This window comes from Corvus brachyrhynchos, unplaced genomic scaffold (genome assembly GCF_000691975.1).
Source record: "Corvus brachyrhynchos isolate BGI_N302 unplaced genomic scaffold, ASM69197v1 scaffold54, whole genome shotgun sequence".
In the NCBI taxonomy this organism is placed as follows: Eukaryota; Metazoa; Chordata; class Aves; order Passeriformes; family Corvidae; genus Corvus; species Corvus brachyrhynchos.
Window position 1 is genome coordinate 1,889,621 of NW_008237902.1, and position 21,410 is coordinate 1,911,030.

A 21,410-nucleotide genomic window follows, 5' to 3' on the forward strand; every position below is an offset into this window, starting at 1 on the left:
AGAGAGCAAAGAGGAAAATACTCCACCAGCCAGGATTGGCAAGATTCACTCCAAAATCTCAAAATCTCCTCAAGATGCCCCAGATGGCTGCACCTTGGGTGTGTGTGTGCTAAAGAGGCATTTGAACTTCTCATGCCACTGGTGCATTTCCCAATACAGCTGAAATGATCCCCTACAGATCCTGGTAAATCACTCTGCTCAATGTGACTTAGCCCAGTACTCAAAGCTATTGCTGACAGCAATGATTTTACCTCTGGCATCAGCAGGGATTTTAAATATCCATCCCAAGTCCTCCATCCCCTACTGCATCTTAGAAACGTGCCATTTCTAACTAAGCACCATGCCGCAGTATGGCCAACACTGCTTCCAGAAACACACCTCTCCCTTTAACCACTTTGCTATTTATTTTATTGGGGAGAAAAAGGCAGTGGGTGGGTCTGCCCCTCTGCTTTATGAGACATGTTTTCCCTTTAAACGAGTTAAAATATGTTTTCCAATCCTCTGTCCCTGCATGCTCCCCCAGGACACAGGTTTTATCATAGGCTCAAAAGGAAAATAATAGCAGGCCTTTGCCAAAGTACTTAGGAGCAAATCACTGCATTATAAAGAAAATAAGAATGTCCATGCAAATCAAGACTGTAATTATGCAGCGGGGCCGGAAGGGCCTGGGAATGTGAGCAGGACGCCTCCCAGCAGCAGGCTTTGTTCATACCAAGCTCCATCCATCGGGTTCAGGACCTGAATTAACATGCAAAGCTGGAGGAACATCCACGTTACAGTCTGGTTCAGATTATAATACAACAAGCTCCACAAAACCATACCTGATTTAGGTAGGTTTTTAGTGCTAATTTATGGAAGAGAATGTATATAGCCCGCATTCCACCAGGCGATGGCCATTTCAAACAAACATGTGGTCAATGAATAACATATAATGGTTGATAATAGTTTCAAGTCTTTTTCCCTCTCACAAATTGCAAAAACCTTTAAGGAAAAAAAAGAATTGGTGCCTGGATGAAGAATGACTTTATTGGTCGCTTTGCCAGTCAAATGAATGCAAACGTTATAATCAGAGAAAATCATTCCAATGAGGTTTGTCATTTGGAAATCACCAAACTGTCAGCAATTAAAAAGCTTTTTTTCTTTGACCCAAGAGCATTCCAAAATTCAGAAGAATCTAACTTCCCTTGAATCTCTCACTTGGTTTAGTTTTACTTTGAGTGAACAATTACTTTAAAAATTTGCCCATGTTTCAGCAGTACACTTTGAAGTAGAAAGCTGCAAGTTGTGCATCCAATGTTAGCAAAGATTTGCAAAACTTCTCTATTAATAGTGCTGATTTAAATGTTTTTAGCGTGTCCATGGGCTTAATGCTATTTACAACACAGCAATCTGTACACAGAAATGTCCCCAAAAGTTTAAAACAGTGATGTGTCTGCAACCAAAGTGCCTTTATAGAAACAAATAGCAAGGGAAAAAATAAGAATGAATTTATAAAACCCCCTAGCAGGTTTGTGTATGCTCTATTGGTGTCTGTCTGTTCATCCCAGGAACTCGCCCACATACGTACAGACCCGGGTCACACTGCAAACACAGTCACTAATGGTGAGACAGTAATCATTGCTCCAACGAAAGCACACAGAGAAAATTACACAAGCAAATGACTCTTAAAAAATTAATTTGCTCTGTAGACCTTCCTCCACACTTCAGATGACAAATCCCCCTCATCAGTAGACCACCAAATCCCCCCAGTCAGTGCACCAACATGCCATCCCACTACCCCTTCCCCGCTGAGAGTAGAGTCTCCAGCTGAATAAAATGGACATCGGTCATAAAATTTTTCATCCTACCGAAGACTGCTCAACTTGAGACTGTCCAACTCATGAAAAGGAATAAATTCCAGCAGAGAGGACTCTCCCCAGGACACATCCTGCTGCTTGTTGCTCCAGCTGCCCACAACTGTTGCAACCAGAGAAGGACGAAGGCTGCCCGCCTTCGTGCATGCCCTGCTCTGCTCGGAGATGTTCTCCTTCCCTGCACATTACCCACAGCAACTTACTCACTGCATTTTAGTTTATTTTAATTACACACAAAATGTATATCTCTCACTAGGAAAATGAGCTATGGTTCTACTGAGCAATTTCACCAACACAACCTCCATTAAGGTCTTAAATACTTCCTTTGCAAATTAAATGAATTGGAACGCTATTGTTTATGAATCACCTTTATATTTGTAGAGCCTTAACCTTTCTTTGGGAAAATACAACTGGCTCTGGAAGGAAAAGATATTTAGGTTTGGTTAGATATTAAAACACTATTACACAAAATCAGTTTGGACATTTCTTCACGTCTTGAAACTTGATCGGTAATTTGGTCTAATTGGTGATCAAGGAAACTATCTTGTGATCAATTAAAGTAATTACCGCATTCCGGCAACACAACCAACCTTAATTTGAGCAGGAGTCTGCACTTCTTCAACTTTAATTAAAAATAATGAAAATTATTATGCAGTCTGCAGTGCAAGATCATTGTCAAGACTGCACTGGTGGGCAGAGTTTATCAGACCATCACACATTTCTTGATGAAAGTAGGACAAGCACATTCACTCAGTGAGACCCAACACAGTCTTGACTTTCACCCTATTAACAACAGGGATCTGCAGTCCCTTGGCCCCTAACGAGAACTTTTTCTGATTTTTCCTTCAAAAATAAAAAGACAGGAGAAAGAAAGATTTTGTGCATTTTCTAGAAGCCATAAAGAAGTATTAAAAGAGACTTCAGTGGAGTAAATATTATGAAGTACTCTGTTTTTTCAAAAATAGGCATATTAGACACATTTTCAACCTAACCCTTTTAGGACTTCTGGGCTAAAATAGTATCCAGACATACAGGGAACTCCACACAAGTAGATCATGCCACCCAACGGGTGGCAAAGTGCAGAGTCCCTGCAACAAACCATGAAGAGCAATGTAAGTAAGGAGCGAAGCAATCCTGTAAGGACAAGATGCCTTGGGTGCACTGGTACATCTCTTCCCTCTCCTTCCCTTCATGTCTTTTAAGATCAGGAAAGAACGAACTAAAAGCTACTGGTGTTTCAGTTGTAACATCACATCTAAAATGTCTGTTAAATATTAGCAGCCCTACTATGTCTCCATGAGATAAAAATTAGGGCTACTCTTAGAAGAACAAGTTAACCTAAAGAAGTGAAAAAAAAACCCCAGGTAAACTTAAAAAGAATTCAGCTATCTCACAATGTTTTGTGACTGGCCAAGCTGCTCTTGAAACTGATATAATCTACTATCACAAAATAAGACTTAATGTTACTTTTGTTTCCAGAGAATGGGAAAACCAGGGCCAGACACTTTGCTGTCAAAAGTGGGAGGAAAGATGAAATTCCATCTGCCCCTCTGCTCCACACAGCGCTGCACAGCTCCGGGAGAACCGCACAATCCTGGAGCTAATCTGCTATTATTCTTCCTTTCACACTCCTTAAGCAAGGAATCCATTCATCTTAATACTTTTTAAACATGCTGCTTTTGTACAATGCTTGCCAACATTATCTTGATGAGTTATACATCAAAGGCCCACAGGTCGTTGTGTTGTGCTCATACATCACCTACTGCAAGTCCCCCGTGATGGATCACCCCCGTGCATCTCCACAAGAAAGCAGCTGACAGTTCTTGACTTGAAAGTGGAGATATATAAGAAAAACAGCTGAAAGGCTCAACAATATAACCATGCACACTTTTTATTTGTTTGTTTTAAAATGAAGTGTGCACTTGGGCTTCTTAAATCCTCTGGACGCCCAGCCAAGGAAAGCATGTGCTAATCACAAGTACATTAAGGTTTCTGCCTCCCATCTGTCATTATAACGCTGGAGGTAGCATTAACCCTGACCTTCTGCAGTGCAAGGGCTACCTGTCTTCCCTTCCCCCGCCACCCAGGCTGCATCTGTACCATTTATCAGTGGGAAATTAATAAATTACTCAGGTTACAGTGACACTGTCATACAGGAGATGACTACACCTCACACGTTTGCTCTCCACTCACCCGAGTAAAAAGTACCCAGGGTACAGCACATATTCTCCTTAGCAGTTTGACACTTGTAACAATAAAATCAAATCATTAAGGTTCACTCCCAAACTCCAGAAGCTTTCATATATCCAGTTGACACTACTACCTAACAGTGAGCTACAAGCCAGAAGATAAAAGGAAAAAGCTCTTTAACGTCAAGCTATTGTAAGTCAGGACCAGCTGCTAGTCACAAGGGCTGTCACGACATTTCCGCTGTGCTCGCAGGAAAAAATTGGAGTTTGTTTTATTTTAATTCTCTTTATTCCATCACTACTTTTATCGTATAAATACGCATAAATCATGCCATAAAGCTACACTCGTTATCTGAAAATGACAACATAGTTAAAACACAAAAAAAGAGGAATCTAACTAGTATTTAGGAAAGTAATGGCAGCAGCACAGAAGGACAGGTATTCATTCACAAAACCACGTGCCCATTTTGGGATTCTTCCCAGCTGGCATCATCAAGCTGCCTGAACTATCCTCAGGGACACTGGATCCACATGGCATTAGATACTTTCCTCCTTTTTTTTGTCTGTGTCTGGATTCATACACAACATAAAACAGGTTAATATCTTCTCATTGCGCTCCCCCTTTTCTAACATCAATCCACAAACAGCGAGGCAGTAATTAAGAATGCAAATAACCATGCACCAAAATAGAGCTAAACTCAGGTTACTCATGTCCTCCATCTCTCTGCTGAGGCTTCAAGTAATGGACAAGGCAGATCAGGCATTGTGCCTACAATTCCCTACTCCCTCCATCCCACCCCATCCTGACATGGGCACCCAGCAGGGTCTGACGGTGAACAACACCTGATGAACCACTGGTAGAAATTTGGTTTTCTCTTCTTTAATAGCTTGAGCAGCAAAATATTGTGAACAGAGGCAACCCTCCCATTCCCCAGCATCACTTGTGACTAGGGAAAGCAGTGCTTTTAATTCTGAAGGATAAGGACACTAATGACGGGAAAGGATGGAAGAATAATACTACAGACACACTGGCATGGACTGAGATGCCGTTTCTGTCTTCATAGCAATATCTGAAACTGTAAAAACCCCCACAACTCAAATTTCCAACTGAATTGTCAATGCTTTTCTGTGTTTACAATATTCTTTAAAAATCCAGAGCTGACCACTCACATCCCCCATACTTATCTGCATACATCATCGACACAAAAGTGCAATGCTGCTTTACACTCCAAAAAAAGTTACCTATTTACATTCCTATTGCGGTTGTAAACATTGCTCTCTGTGTTAGATGTGCAGCGGAGAACGTGCAAACCTTTACACCATGTTCTCCAAAGAACGCTGTTTCTGTCTCCCAACACTTGTTTACAATTATGTCAGTGAAGAAACCAGCTTGCCAGTTCTATATCAAACATTTTTGACAGCAAAAGCACAAACACTGATCTATTCTAAGTAGTTTGCCACTCTATGTAATCTTGGAAAAGGCATTCTTGCCTTTGATTCTAAAAATGTTTATACTTCATACATTATGCAAATAGTTTTTATATATTAAGAAATAATGCAAGCAAAGATCAAGTTAAATTAAATTCTTCACCAATAACCTTGCCAAAGCACTGATTTTCTTATTAAAAAAATTATTCCAATTTGTTGATCTTACATTGGATGAAACATACTGTAACAATCTTCATAATTTATGTCCTGTTGGGACACTATGATTTAAAGTAACATAATACAGACCAGCATCACTGCTAATCTAAACCACCTGACCAGATAAACAACAGTTTCCCCTTCTCTCTTCACTGAGGGTATTTCTGTTTATTGTCATATGATTTACCAATTTGAAGAACATGAAGAATAACTGGAGGCAGAGAGGAGTGGAGCTGGGAGGCACAGCCTTGCCTCGATGGGGACGTTTCTCGCACAGGTACCGGTACAATGTCAAGAGCCGCAGGAGATGACAGAAGGCGATTTCAGGAATGCTGTCCCAGAAAAGGCCCACACCGCTTGTGGCAAAGGGAAGTTTGCACTCACCCAGCACCCTTTAGACCCAGTGCAGCACTAGACACAACACAGTTCTGACAATGCTTGAGATGCAGCTCTCCAAAGGGATTGGAGTTTAAGGCTTCATCTTCCCAGTTCAGCCATGACCTAAGCTACGACATCACAGAATCAGAATGACAGAATGGTTTGGGTTGGAAGGCACTTTAAATACCATCTTGTTCTAATCTCCTGCCACAGGCAGGAACATCTTCCACCATCCCAGGTTGCTCCAAGCCCCATCCAAGATGGTCTTGAACACTTCCAGGGATTCACAGCTTTCCTGGGCAACCTGTGCCAGTGCCTCACCACCCTCAAAGGGAAGAATTTCTTCCCAATATCCAATCTAAATCTACCCTCTTTCATCTTAAAACCATTAATAGTCATAAAGCAGATGCAAGTGTCATTTGCCCCATCTGAGTTTCAACCGGTTTCAAAGGAAAATTCAAGTATTCTGCTAAGGTCAATGGACACGGATCAGTGCAAGGAAAGGGACTTTGAGGAAAGTAGAGAGCACTGAGCTGCACTTAAATCCTGCTCCTTGCTCTTCTCTCCTCTTCCTCCCAAGCTCATTTAAGTATGCAAAAAACCCTTGTGTACAATCTGTACAACAAACCCCAACCTGGTCTTTTCTAAGCCTGTTTATATCAGGATTTTAACAACCGCTGAATTTAGGCCTTCTTTCTCTTACTGGTAATAATAAAACATAAAATGTTACATGTATTACCTTCTTCTTCATCACATCTTGACTTTTCCAGCAGCCTCCATGCTGAAGATCTTTATTCCTATTCTCCTTTTTATTATAATAAGCGATTGCACCATGGCTTTCATGAACAGAACACAGAAAATATTCTTGGTGATTTAATGAACACACTTCACACCAAAATTAATCACCTGTTCCACCAGAGAGATTTATAGACTTGATGGAGTAGAAGTGAGAGAAAATGGAGATGTCTTAAGGCAGCATAAAAACTTTCTGGAAGTGATAAAAGTTTCAATGTCAATACAACCATATTAGAAAATACATTAGTTTGTTTATAGGTAGATAAATATAATTTTAGTTGCCCATAACAACTTCTGCAAAATAAGTAGATACCCTAAATCCCAAGCAAACCTGGAACTAGGTCATGTGGTATTTGTGATGCATCATTTCATATTGAAATATTCAAAATAAATGCTTTTATTTTTCCTTTTTTTCCCCCAGTCCCTCAGCACTTATAAACATAGACTAATAAATATTATTTTATTTATTAAAAGTTGTAGATCTCTAAATTACATTTTCCAGAAAAAATGAGGGCAATAATCCCAGGTTTCAGGACTGAACTAGAACATGGAAGAAATCCTCCAGCCTTGTCAAAAGCTCAATGTGGCTCTCCACCTCCCAAGCCATTTTTGTGTGCTTTGTGTTAAAAAATGTAATACAAAGGTTGCACTTAGGAGGTTTGCACCAAATAAAACAGCAATTTCAAGAAACATGACTTTTTAAAATGAGCTTTTTGCACCCTACCTAAAAACATGAAATAACACGGTGAAGTCCCCATTTACTGAGCACCTGCTAAAGTAATCAGGCACTTAATATAATAAATTCTCTTGGCTGCACAACTGAAAGAACAATGATAATTTGACTTGTTAAAGCTAATGTTTGGTCCAGCAAATCAAACCCTTGGCTGTACTGTAGTAAAGCCATCACACAAACCACTATAAAATAAAGTAGTAACAACGTGCAGGGAGTCCCCAGTTCCAACCTTCTGAATTCAGACACCTGAGCCCTCTGCTAAAGCAGAGGGCAATGAATCATCCTTGACAGCACAGTGCCAGTCCATGACATGAAGGTATCATAAACCAGAGCAGATCAGAATTAATTTAAGTGAATGCTCCACTTTTAAAAGTTTCTCAAACCCTCTGACTTTTATGCAGTGCAGGTATGGTGTAGAAGAACAGAGGAGTTCATTATCCCATCACGCCGCATTTTGGATGAAACAGATTTGACTGGAGCAGAACAAAATATTCTGCTATTTTCCCCAATGTTTGTTTTTACTCATACGTGAAGGAATGATTTCATTCTGCAGACATGAAAGTGAAGTTCACATGCCATCCCTGCTGTTGATAACACAGGGATGCTCAGACAAAATTCTCCTTGGTCTTTTGGCCAAGATTACACATACTATCAGTTTAATATCCAAGATCTTCTCTGCTGAGCATCCAAGGGCAATCATATCCTGCCTCTGATAATCCTCTAAATCTCTGCCATTTATGATCCTAAGAACACATCAAAGAATGATAAGAAAGGCTTTGCTTTATGATGGATTAAGGGAAGAAGTTGGTCTCATGACCATTTCATCTTCCACTATCCTGTCAGCTTTTTTGGTTTAGTTTGTTTTTTTAAAGACAAGTTCAGCAATTCAAACATGCAACAGAGAAAACACGATGGAGATATGAGGAATTTGGACAGGTCTTCCCATCATTCTCTTGGCCAAGCCCGAAGTTAAAAAGATCTAGAGATTTGCAATAAAGCAAACTAAGGACCATTTACTGCAGATCCAGTCAGGGAATCGTTTCACTCAACTGCTGAAGGTGTCCTACTGTACTGTCAGAACAGATTTTAATGTTTGGCCACCTTTTATAGTAGAAGAGTTTAGGCGATACGCAGGGGCAGTGAACACAGGAGGAGACTTAGCTGGGCCAGCACTGGCAGGCTGCTAATTTATATTGCACCATAAAATTCAAATGTTATTTTCCAAAAGAACACATTTAAAATCTAGAAACAACAGAACACTTGGGAAAAAAAGAGTAGGACAGACCAAGCATCCTCCCAGACAAGATGGGGCATCCTTCAAGCTCCGCACAGTTGGGCCCCTTGCCTGGTTTGCCATGCCCACTGCTCCCTCTGGGATCTGTAGGTCACCTCGACCTGAGCCTCATCTCCTGTCTCTGCTATTTGGAAGAACAGCTGGAGCAGGTCACAGAGAAAAGGATAAAAGCAGCTACACTAAGTTGTGTTATTAAGGACACGGCTCACCTAACTGCCAACAATTCAGATACTCAACCTGCACTTCACATTATCCACTGTCTTCAGACCCCTTCTTATGCTCCAAGCACATGCCTAGAAGTGACAGAGTATGTTCCATGAGCAATATTTTGAGAAGTTCCATGGGGTTTTTGTTGGTTGTTTTTTTACCAGAACACAAGGGCTTCTCTGGGCAACCCACGCTGCTTGTACATTGGTACACCTGGAAACAGGGACACAGGCTCAGGAGGGGAGGCAAATAGGATTTCTGAGTTCTCCAGTGAACATCAAATTTCTTTTAGAAATTCGTATGAGCCACAAAGGGAAACCCTTTGTAGAACTCTTGTTTTTTTTGTTAGATGGGGCATTACAAGATGCATGCATAAACCTAGCATTCTGGGCTTGTACAGTTAACAGTATTTTAGCTTACTACAAGCACCCACCCATTGTAACACAGACTAAATGTTCCCTCGACCAGGGACACCTTGGACATACACAGACATATATTTAACTGTCTGTTGTTATTCTCATCTCAGTCTGAGGAAAATCACAGTAGATCATGCAATCAGGACTTTTTCCTCTGATGCTAGGAATAAATAACATTTTCCTACAAAGCATCCTTAGCAATAAATAAACCCAACAGTGCAGTGCTGACTCAGCACAGGGCTTCCCACTCATCACTGTGCTCCCACCAAACCCCTCCAAGACATCACAACCAGCTTCATGTTTATCCAAAATGACTTTTCATCTCAGCCAAACAAAACTAAAGGAATAAAGGGCAAGCGGAAGAAAGGAAGCTCTCCCCCCAAAAAACCCATGTGAAGTAGGTTTGTAGCTTTATAAAAGAGGGCTAAAAAACCTCCACATGCCTTGCCCTGATAAACCATGGCCCTGCCAGTGGCTTTTCAGAGCAGATGTAACGTTTTAGCCAAACGTGATTGTTTGTGAAAGAAATAATTCTGATCAAAACCCAAAATTGCAGCCAGCAGAAGAGCTGCACTTCATCACGCTAATCCACCCTGACGGGGAGCGGCGAGCGGAGATTCCTACTGCGAGAGGAGCAGATGCGAAAGGTCAGCACTGGCCCGTGACTTCAAACCCCTTAACGTGTAAAACAGTGTGCATTAAAGCCTGAACCGGCTCACGGTGGGATTAACGGATGTCCGCTAAGTGGGTTTGATGTGCTTTTGGTGAGTAATGGTTAATTTTGAAATAGGGGCGTTGTAGTTTTATTTTAGTTTATTCTGCCAGCCGGAGTCCATTTTTAATTACAGCTGCAGAGAATAATATCCCAAAGCACGTCGCTCCTTTGTGGGAGTATGAGAAGGTGAGAGCTGCCGGTGCTAAAGGCAATTTACGGTTTGAAACCATAGGCAGGCGTTGCTCCAAAAGCAAGGAGATGCAAAAGGTTAAACAACCAGGATTGCATTTAACCAGCATCATTCCAGTGCCCCCATAAAAATAAATTTTACTGCATAAAGGAGTTTCTAGAAACCAGTTTTCCTTAACTGAAAAGATAAGAACATTCACTGAGTAACCATCTTCTTCAAAAGAGGCACTCATACTTGCATATTCCCAAATGAAGCTATTCGACTGAATTCAAACCCACTGAATTTTCCATTCATTTTTCAAAGGTGTTTTATCATGGAAAGTGCCAAAACTGTAGCTAAAATTAGGTTGACCTGCTCCCATTTGCTCTCTTTGAGCACTGTCCACATGGGTGTAAGAACATTTGTTCTGTTTAATTGAAAAAATCAATTTGTGCAGCTGGAAAAAAAAAAGGAGAAATATTTTTTTTTTGCTACAAATCTACAAGACAGCTTGTGAGATCCAAAAGGCATTTTGACAAATAATTTCTTTTGCATTTTCAGATCAATGCATGCAACAAACATTAAGACAAATGCTGCAATAATTTTTACTTGAGTGATAATAAATCCATCTGTTACAAAAAACATTTGTATTGGAGCCAACTGGAGAGCAGCCCAAAGGTCAACCGGGCAGATTTTAAGCAGTGGAGTGCATAAAAGGAGATACAACAGGTCTACTGAGGGGGGAAAATTCAGCAATTAGAAACACCACACCCCAATAATTATAAACAATAAAATAATGGTTTATTTTAGGGAGAAATATGACTTAGCTCATCAAGAAAATGAGTATCCCAAATTACAGTTAAGTCACAAAAAACCCCAAAACTGATGCAAACTCTACCACAACCAGGATGCGACATTTTGCATGATGAAGGACATATGACCACTCTTGAGTCTTCAATTTAAAGATAATTATTTTTATTTAAATATGATTAATATCATGACATTTTAAATAACCCTGGTGGCCTGGTACCACTGGCAGTGCCATGATGAAATTATACTGGTGACATGGGTACTGTAACAGCACTTGTCACAAGCAGGTGGGACACAAGGGTGGTGGCCTCTACACACACAGACCCTGGCAAAGAGGAGATGGGACACTTCACAGCACAAAGATAAACCATCACCTAAAGGGGCTACAGGAGAGACAGGGAGGGACTTCTTACAAGGGCATGGAGTGACCGAACAAGGGGCAATGGCTTCAAAGTGACAGAGGGCAGGATCAGATTGGATATTGGAATGAAATTCCTCCCTGTGAGGATGGTGAGGCCCTGGCACAGGTTGCCCAGAGAAGCTATGGCTGCCCCATCCCTGGAGCGCTCAAGGCAAGGTTGGATGGGGCTTGGAGCAAACTGGGGTAGTGAAAGGTGTCCCTGCCCAAGGCAGAGGTTCGGAATCAGATGAACTCTGAGATCCCTTCCAACCCAAACCATTCTAGGATTTGTACACTGCAAGCCATGATGGCCGTGAGAAGAAAATAAATACCTTATTTCCCAACTTCCAGCAGCAAGGATTTAATTTCTTCCTAGACACAACCAGATCACACATTTCTACCATTTACAGACCTCCAACTTTGCACAACTTCTCACCACTGACTGCCAATTAACTAGAAGCATCACTGGATACAGAACACACTGATCAGAGCACCAGTGTCATCTCCTCCTTCCCCAAGGCCAAGGAAGGAGAATCATAAGCTTCCAAACAAGCTATCTCCCTGGAAGCTCTCATTTCATTTCCCCCAGACCCTGCACTACCTTTGTCCCACAGGCAGTGCCAGGCAGTGGCGCGGGCAGGTGGATCATGTCCAGGTCCCACAGCTGCACCCTGACCTGCCGACTCAGAGGCGAGACTCTTATTTACTCAGTCGATCCCAAGAATAAACTCAAGGAAGGTGTGACCATCCAGGAATCATATATTTTTACTATGTTCTGCTCTGAGACACTTGATGCAGTTCACTGACTGTGTTTCAGCCTCAGGTTAACTTCTGCCAGTCCCAAAAACTTCACTATCAGTTTCTAATAAAGGAAAATGTCAACAGGCAAATACGCCAGAAATTCATTATTTTCAGATACAAAGATATTCTCAACTCTGTAAACCCACTCATAAATAATTCTGATTTATTGTAAATCTGTTATTGTATTCATAAATGCTGGGAAGTTAGTGAACAACATAACTACCAACAAAATATTTTCATAACTTTGCAGGTGCACAAATCACAGCATATGGGAGAGGACTCAAAGGATAATGGAAAATGAAGCAGTTTCAGAAAGCCTATATGAAAACCAGCACCTACCTAGGTGGATAGAAAAATAATTTATTTTCAGTCGACAGGCAATCAAATGCAAAACTCTAGCAGAAGGAGCAGGCAGAGCAATACTACATTAAAAATAGCAATTCCCCCCAAAACGTACAAAAATGAGTCCAACTTTCGATCAGCAGAAGTGACAGTCGGGCTGAAACTGCTCAGGCTTTGAGGTTAAACACAACTGACACAGGCTGCACCTGAATCCAATCACTCCTTGGGCTCTGAGAAGATTCACACGCGAGGACTAAATTTGTCACAAATGGGTTGGTTTCCGATCCTCCTGTAGCCGACTTGCTTTATTCTGACCCCCATTTAACAAATCAACTTAATGGGCACTGGGAGTGCTATAAAACTTAACAATGGAGTGATTTTAACTTTTAAAATATAGTTATGAAGCAAAATGTTGGAGAGCTCCTTCAATACTGGAAATCAAATTAAAACTAGACATTTTTTAACAGTCTTGACAGATATAATCCTAGTTACCATGTAAATTTATGGTAAGCTGCTGTGATATTAGCCACAGGTGCTACTTTTAATATATGGCTTGCATCTGGCTGGGAATAAAATATCTCAAGAGGACTGAAAATGACCTCACTATCAGACAATGGAGAAGAAAAAAAACACAAGACCGCTGTGGCATATAAAAAGCTGGAGATGTGGTCCACAACTGAATATTTACCATAAAATTCATTTTAACTCTGCAGATTGTAAGTTAAAGGATATTATGTTTTCAATACATAAAAGGCGTGGACCTTTTTTAGACAAACAGCCAAAAGATTAAGTACATAAAGTGGCAATGAAATACACTGCCTATATGTATAAAACCAGTTTTTCCAACCTTTGATGAATGTAGAAAACAAAGCAATGTGCCAGGAGTAGAAAAAAGGAAGGATGGATACAGATTATATTGCAGGGACTGGCACCAAGTACTGCCATCAAAAGAAATCAAGAGTATGCATTGCATATCCCACCAAATTCGTTCGGATGTGTAACTGGGATCACACAACAAGAACCATCAATTTAAAGGGACAAAACTGAGCATGTCTCCCTACAGCCAAAGGAAAAAAAATTGGCATCACCAGGAGGGAGAAAAAAAGGCATGCTCTGTCTGATTTTTTTTTTCCCAGATTGCAACTAAGAGAGATATCCAATCTGTAAAGGAAACGCAAATTGAGAATAATAATTTATTTAATATTCCTAGATTTTTTGCACATCTTTAAATATGTTCTCAAAACTCAAGACAAAAATTGCACTGAGACACTTCCATACCGTCCCCTCTACTCAGGCTCATCTTCCACCTCTGTTCTCTTACCCCAAAAGACAAAAAATGTATCTGAAATAGCTTTCAAACTCTTAGAGCATTTGATTTCCTGTCATTTTAGAAAATTACATTAGAGGTCTTATAGAGACTTCCTATATGATATTTTTTTTTTTAAACAAACTTAATTAAAAACTTACCCTATAAAAGAAAGCAGCTGTAAATGCTGAACCTGACCATCAGCAAACTTGCCCACCTTTGTAATTTCCTAACTGCATTTGCTGCCTTGGTGTGATTACCTACGGAAACGCAATCACACAGGCAGTTGCCCCTTAAACCCTCTGGTCAAATCCAACCAAGTTTGACGAGAGACATGGAAGTCTCAGAGCTAAGATGTTCCTGCAAATTCAGGCAAAGTGAGCAGCTGGATACAGGACCCAAACAGAGCACTTTGCATCCTGCACTCACACCCCTTCACAGCTGCTTGCCCAGCCCAGGACTGGGCTTGAGATGAATCTGGGAGAAATTCACATCTTTAAAACAGGCCTATCCTCTCTTCCAGATCACTGCTCTCAAGGTGAACTCACCTGGAATGCTGGGAGAAGTTACCAGCATGATCTGGAGGCATAAATTAACTTTCTATCCCAATTACCAATTTTGTTTGAGCAGACTGGAAGCAGAGGGCTTACTCCACTGGAAGAAAACCATTTTGTTTCAGTAGCACAAAGATCTGAATGGATGAAAGTGTCCCTTCGTGATGCTACACCATGGCCTGAAAGCCTCACCAGTCGCTCTTCTCTGCCCTGCCGCCTGGAAGAAGGGCCCCAGAGAAGCTCCCTGATGTGTCTGTGAGGTTTGTAGAGGCCCACGAGCACCCAGGTGCATAGCAGGGATTGAGACTTGCCACAGAGTGCTCCAAGCCCACCTCCTCTCCAAAACCTCGCTCACAGACATTCCTGCCAAGCACATGTTCCTTGGGAAAAGTGACTCAACCTGGGTGCTCTTGAGCAAGTGCACCCCACTGAGGGTCCTGAAGGTAAAAGACTCCAGTGTTAACTCATCACTGCCTACCTGCCACTCCAGAGTGGCAATAGCTCAGGGCAATTGCAAGGCATAAGGAGGAATGGATACATTGGCGGCATCAGCACAGCTCTTCTGGACACAGCACTCTCCTCTACAGCTGAATTGTGTTTGCCCCTACCACAGGTGTATTTTATTTTATACAAGGTGCAGAACACCCACCCACCAGAAGGCTACCTCACATAATGGGAACATACAGCCAATGCCATCCAGTCTCCCAGGACTGGTGCTTGGTGGGCATCCACAGCAACAAAACCAACAAAGGCCTTTCAGTAGTAACCCCAGGCTGGTTTTCAGCTTATTTCAGAGAACTGTACCACCAAAGCCCATTTTCATGAAAATGTATCTTCAGACTAACAATCACCGTCAGTGCTTTCAAATTCTGGGTTACAAACTAATTCCCTGAGCCAGAAGTGTCATTAGCTTGTCAGTCTTACAAAGGCAGCTCACTGCTGATCGCTTTTAACTGAGCTAATCTCAGCCTGAAAGCTTCAGGAATCTAAATAACTCTCGTTTCACAGAAGTTTCATTTCATTCTCATGCTGAAAATAATATACATAAACCAAGCTCATGTCTACACATTTGCACAACTTTATAATAAAAGTTGTGTTTATATTCTTAACATCTGTGGACATACACAGACTTTGTAAACCTGGCATAGATTTTGAAGCCACAGAATTTTCCATGCATCATGAACATTATCTGCAAGAAGCAATAAAAAAAAAAAAAGCAATGAATACATTAATCATACCGATATCATCTGCAAAACATAAATTTGAAATACCTTTCATGTCAGCTCAACTACTTTTTTTGTATTTTTGGGGGTGTTTTTTTTTTTCCACACCTGATTTTATACCATCTGTAAAAGGGCAGCAAGAAGATCACAGAGGAAATGACATTTCTCAGTCCTCTGACTTTTTACTAAACACTTTAAATCCTGTACATAGAATATTTACTACATTAAATGAAAGCAGTTGTACCTACGAGTCCCATTTTTTCATTGCAGGACTAAATTCTCCCAAAGTACAAGGCAGGTATACCTCCACTTTTGTCATTTGTTTCCTAGGTTGTAGTAAACACAGTATTTACTAATAGTCATTATAAATACAAGTGTATGTGCATAATTTAATAAAATTAAGCTTACATGCATAATTTTAATTTATTTTCAGCTTCAACTTATCGAAAGGCAAATACCTGCTCTCTAATACCAGGTAAGGATCTAATGCCCTTGGGATCTGCATGTTGAGCCTGCTCCTGGACTACGGGAACAAGAATGACTTCTGCACTCTGCAATTCAAAGGGGACACTGCAATAAATCCATAAAAATCAACAGGTGAAATTCTGCCCTTAGATACTTGCATCTAAGCTTGATACAACCAGAACTGCCCACAGCACGCACCCGCGTGGCTTTTTCTCCCAAGTGGGGGCAGAAAGTTCCGTTTTGAAGCCAATTCCCAGCCTCTGCTCTCATTTCTGCCTTACATCCATGAAAGCAGCTAAGAATGAAAGACACTGTTCTAATATCTCCCAAACAATTGAAGTGGTCATTTTTTAAAGTACTCCTCCTACAACTACAGGTACTAGAAGTATAAACATATAGTTCATCATTTACCAATAAGCTTATTTAAATATACTCAACTTCCTATACTGGTATGTGCTCCATTCGCCTTCAAACCAGGAAGACATATGGATATCTATCCATGCTGTAAGATAAATCTACACCGTCAAAAAAAAATACAACTTTGTCCATTTTTGTCAAAGCAATGCGTTTTCCAGATATCTGCTGGTGCAGGACACTGATTTGTCTCCTTACCTGTCTGTTGGCAGACAGGGACTGTCTAAATCCATCTGATCAAACCAATTTACTCATTTACAGTGAGCAAAACCGCTTTTTAATTAACTTTGGGGGCAACCTCATTTCTAGTTGTGCTGAACCAACAAAGACTTTGACCATAACCAGGCAGAGATGCCATTTCATGAATATTAAAAGCCAGGAAACCTCAACTCTTCCAAGGGTCACTTCTATCCCACCGGTGTCAAATGCGCCTTGTTCCTGGTTGCTTCAGCCCCCACCTGCCTGCACATCTCACCAAGGCTTCCTGTGAGCTCCCTCTCATGGGCTTCTCCCCTTCACTGCCCTCTGAATGAACTGATTTGGTTCTACTTGCTCTACATTAACATTCAGGTTAAAAATGTACTCAGGGCTCTGGACATGCTCCCTGGACCAGCACTGTCCTGCTCAAGAGCTGGATTTTCCTGCAGCTGTTTCCTCTTTTGCTTTCACCCAGCGCAGAGGGGCTGGGATCACCTCACCCGCCTTCTCTCTATACTGCCTCGGCTTTCCTTACTGTGACAACTACTGAAACAGAGAAAAAAAGAGCCAGCGTTACAAATCGTTGTTTATACAGCCCACTGTGGTTTCCTAAAACATCTTGTTCTGGGTTTAGGCAAGGCCATATAAATAAACAGCTCACAGCACAGCTCCTGGTCCCTACACACACCAACAAACCCATGGCATCCCCAAACTGGAGCTTGCCGTGTCCCTCCACAGTGAGGGCAAGAACCGGCTCAGTGAGATCCATCAACCCAAAAAACCCCTGGGAATTCTCTCCCTCCCAAGAAAGAACTCACCCCTCCCTCAGAAATAAAACAAAAGGGAAATTCATGCTCTAGGAACGTGACTTTTTCTAAGCAACATCATGATTCCTCAGAAGAGAATTTTCAGGGGAAAGTAAGATGAATATGGATCTCAAAACAAATTCAGTATTTCTAAAACAAGTTTGTAACTGATGTCCGAGACATATGCGAGAGAGATGCGGCTCAGGATCCTGTCTCCAAACAAAAACCCAGTGAGGTAAATAAAAACCAGCACTCTGTGTGCCAAAGACACTGCAAGATCAGCTATTACAACTCAGTCAAGGATATACCAGAACTTTGTCTTCCTGCTTAGAAGGTGAAACGCGTCCTATTTTCCCCTCCTTACTCGCTAAAAGTTTCTGTTCTTTCTTATATTTACCCATTTTTCTCATGTATTTCCCTGACAAAGATGATCCCCACTGCCCATCAATTATGTATTTCCAGCATTTACTTATGAGTGCTAGTAATGAAAAAAAAAAAAAGAGGATCAAATACTGCTTTGTCTGATTCCACAATACCAACCTTGACCCTGACCTGAATATTATAATTGAGAAACTGTCATATTAGAACAAATCTACTTATCAACTACAAAATGGAATTAATTTACTCCACCTAATGAGATCAGAATCTGAGAGCAATTCATCAGGACAAATCCAAGAGGATTTGGCCCCACCAGGATACTCCCAAACTTCTGAATATAAGTATTTTCCCATCAGGACCATATGGAAATTAAAGCAATTACATTTCTTTTATATTAAAAGCAACATACAACAATCATTACCTGATTAAAAGTTTTGAAATTGAACTCCTTGTAGATGGCATCTCTTTCTCCCAGCTCAGACCAGCCTGAAGCTTTGAGATCCAGTAAAACTTGGTTCCTTTCCTCTGTTGTCAACCAGTGAGACTGGGAGGACTATTGAGCGGAAAAAAATAAAGGCATGGCACGAGTGAGGCTGAGGTTCTCTTTTGTACAACAATAAGAAAACCACACGATGAAATTGTGGTGATGTATTGTGCAAAGGTGAGGATGTAGAAAATTCACTGTGCAGTTTCTTACTGTTTGTAATTTCTCAGACCAGTTTAACCTAAACCAGCCAAACCCTGCCATTTCTCTTTGGGCAAGTAAATTTGGCTAAGTGCTTTTTGTGAAAAGCAACAAGCTCTTTCCCAGGAATGAAGATGGACACCAGCGTACCTGCACCCTTGGTCATCTGAATTATGCAGATGTTTTAACACCACATTTAATTTTCAAATATTCCACTCTGTCTGATAATTAAGGGATGATTTGTATTATCTGATAAATGTACAATTATAAGGCTAAAAGAGATATCAGGAAATACCTATTTCAAAAGGGAGAAGAAAAACAGGAGATTGCATTCTACCTACTTTGTATTTTATGTTTTTAAGAAAACAGGAATGGACTTGAAGACAGCAAAGACTGTGGAGTTCTACAAGGAACAAAGAGCTTTATAACTAAATTAAAAGGAAAAAAAAGACAATACAGACACAATTATAAGAAGTTTGACATCACTGGTAAAAGCACTAGATTCTGCAAAGCACCAGTGTTTAAGTATGGCGTACTTGAAGTGACAGGAGTCCTCCTGATGCCACTGGGAGCACAGACACAACAGATTAACACTCTGCTTATATATATGCTACATATCTGAATCAGGGGCTGAACCACGCACAAGGCCAGAGCCAAACACAGAGGAATGTTCTGTGGGGCCTTTGGAAGAGATTTGATACCTTTTCTAGAAGCAGGGACTAAGAGCATGAGCCCTTCCTCAGATGATACATTCTGAGAGATGGGTCTCAGACTCTCATGATAAAGGCAGTGGTTTAGAGGGAAGAACCTTTCTCCCCAGTACAGCTACATTCAGATTGTTTTAGTCTTTCTTTTAGCAGCTGGCCCAGCTTTGTGAGGTCCTCCAGAAAGGCCGTTTTTCTCCAGGAGTTCACTCAGACATGGGAGGGCAGTGAGGACCTGCCGCCAGCTCAGCAGCTCACAGGATTTTTTACCTTTGCCAGCCGGTGCTCCAGCGGGAGCCCCGGTGCCACCAGATGGGGCTGTGAGTCTGAGCAGAGCAGGAATTAACGCGATTAATGCGACCTGAGCAAGGCCTTAAGATGCAGGAGGACCAAGGAGCAACATTTTAATCAACAACATAGGATAAAAAACCCCAAATGAGGTAAATCAATCTAACAGCATCACTGTTGCTATTTGTGTTTAGGGGGACAAAGAGATGTAACGAGAGATGGGTTTTACAGGTCCCAAACCGAACTAATTTAGGCTCTTTACACTTCAAATACAACTCTGGGCTTGCAAGAACACAAATTTCAGATTTGTCATTGCTGTAACTGCAGTTGTAGGCATGAATTTCTTACATTCTTTTTTTTTTCAAGCATATACAAAAATCACCAAAGCCAAAGGCTGTCTTGAAATGCACTGTTTTATGTGGCACAAGATGAAATTACTCTGCGAATGTACAAAAAGTCATAGGGGTGGGTGTTTTATTTGAGATAGCAAAGTCCAGGATTGCAACCAGGATGCAACACAAAGTCCACTTCTCTGACTGGCACAGACATGTCCTGTGCCAACTCTGGGGACACTGTGGTGTCTTCCTGACACCTCACATGACACATGGCCATTGACAAGACAATGCTGTGACTTGAAATTTGATCACAGAGTTTTTAATAGCAATATGGAGACCAAGTTTGATGCAGACCCTGGTGAACACCGAGCACATTTTGCATTGCGGAGGCCACATCCTGAGTCAGCTCCTCGACACATCATGATGTTCAGAAATGTAGCAGAAAGCAGCTTGTACAAGGAAAAAGATAAAGTGGGAGATTCCGATTGCGTTTCCACGCTCATACCCCTCAGCAGCACGTCAAAGGCATGGCCAGACCCCCAGGGAAGCAGGAACGGGCGCCGGGTGCCAATGCTGACCGAGCACCCGAGGTGTTGGCACCTGACTCACACTCGGGTCAAGGGGCGGTTGGGTGGTGCGCTTGACCCAGGGATCAATAACGTTTGTTTGGAGGAAGCTCAGGGAAAAAGTCATTACATAAAAATTAAAACTAACTCTCATGCCTGAGGGGCGAGGGTTGAACCCTGCACTTGCTGTTCATTATTAGCTTTCTGTAAAATAATCGGCCATGAGGTGGGATGGCGGGGGGACACAGGGAGAATCACAGAACGATTTGGGTTGGAAGGGACCCTACAGCCCATTTTATTCCACCCCCTGCTATGGGCAAGGGCACCTTTCACTAGACTAGGCTGCTCCACGCCCCATCCAGCCTGGATGAACATTTTCAGGGATGGGGCAGCCACAGCTTCTCTAGGCGGCCTGTGCCAGGGCCTCACCACTCCCGTGGGGAAGAATTTCTTCCCGATATCCTATCTAACCTTCTATCAGTGTGAAGCCATTCCCCCTTATCCTTTTCCTCCACGCCCTTGTCCAAAATCCTCTCCATCTCTCCCCTAGCCCCTTCACGTACTGAACGGTGGCAACCAGATCTCCCCGGAGCTTCCTCCAGGCTGAGCAATCCCCATTCCCCCAGGGCCGGGGACTGACCCGAGCCCGCGGCCTGTCCGTGAGGGGCCCCTCCGCCCCGCGCCCCCGGCCTCAGCCCCAGCCCGGCCCGGCGCGGTCCCCCCTCACCCTCACCCTCACCCT

The 21,410-nt window shown here is 41.8% G+C and overlaps 1 protein-coding gene across 1 annotated transcript in view; it reads right to left on the minus strand.

Moving 5' to 3' along the window:
* PCBD2 (pterin-4 alpha-carbinolamine dehydratase 2) overlaps positions 1-18,672 on the minus strand; it is a 22,544-nt gene extending 3,872 nt beyond the window's left edge. The window contains exon 1 of the mRNA XM_017732973.1: positions 18,512-18,672. The gene's annotated coding sequence lies outside the window, so the exon portion shown is untranslated. The remainder of the gene's footprint in view (positions 1-18,511) is intronic.
* Positions 18,673-21,410: the final 2,738 nt, after the last annotated feature.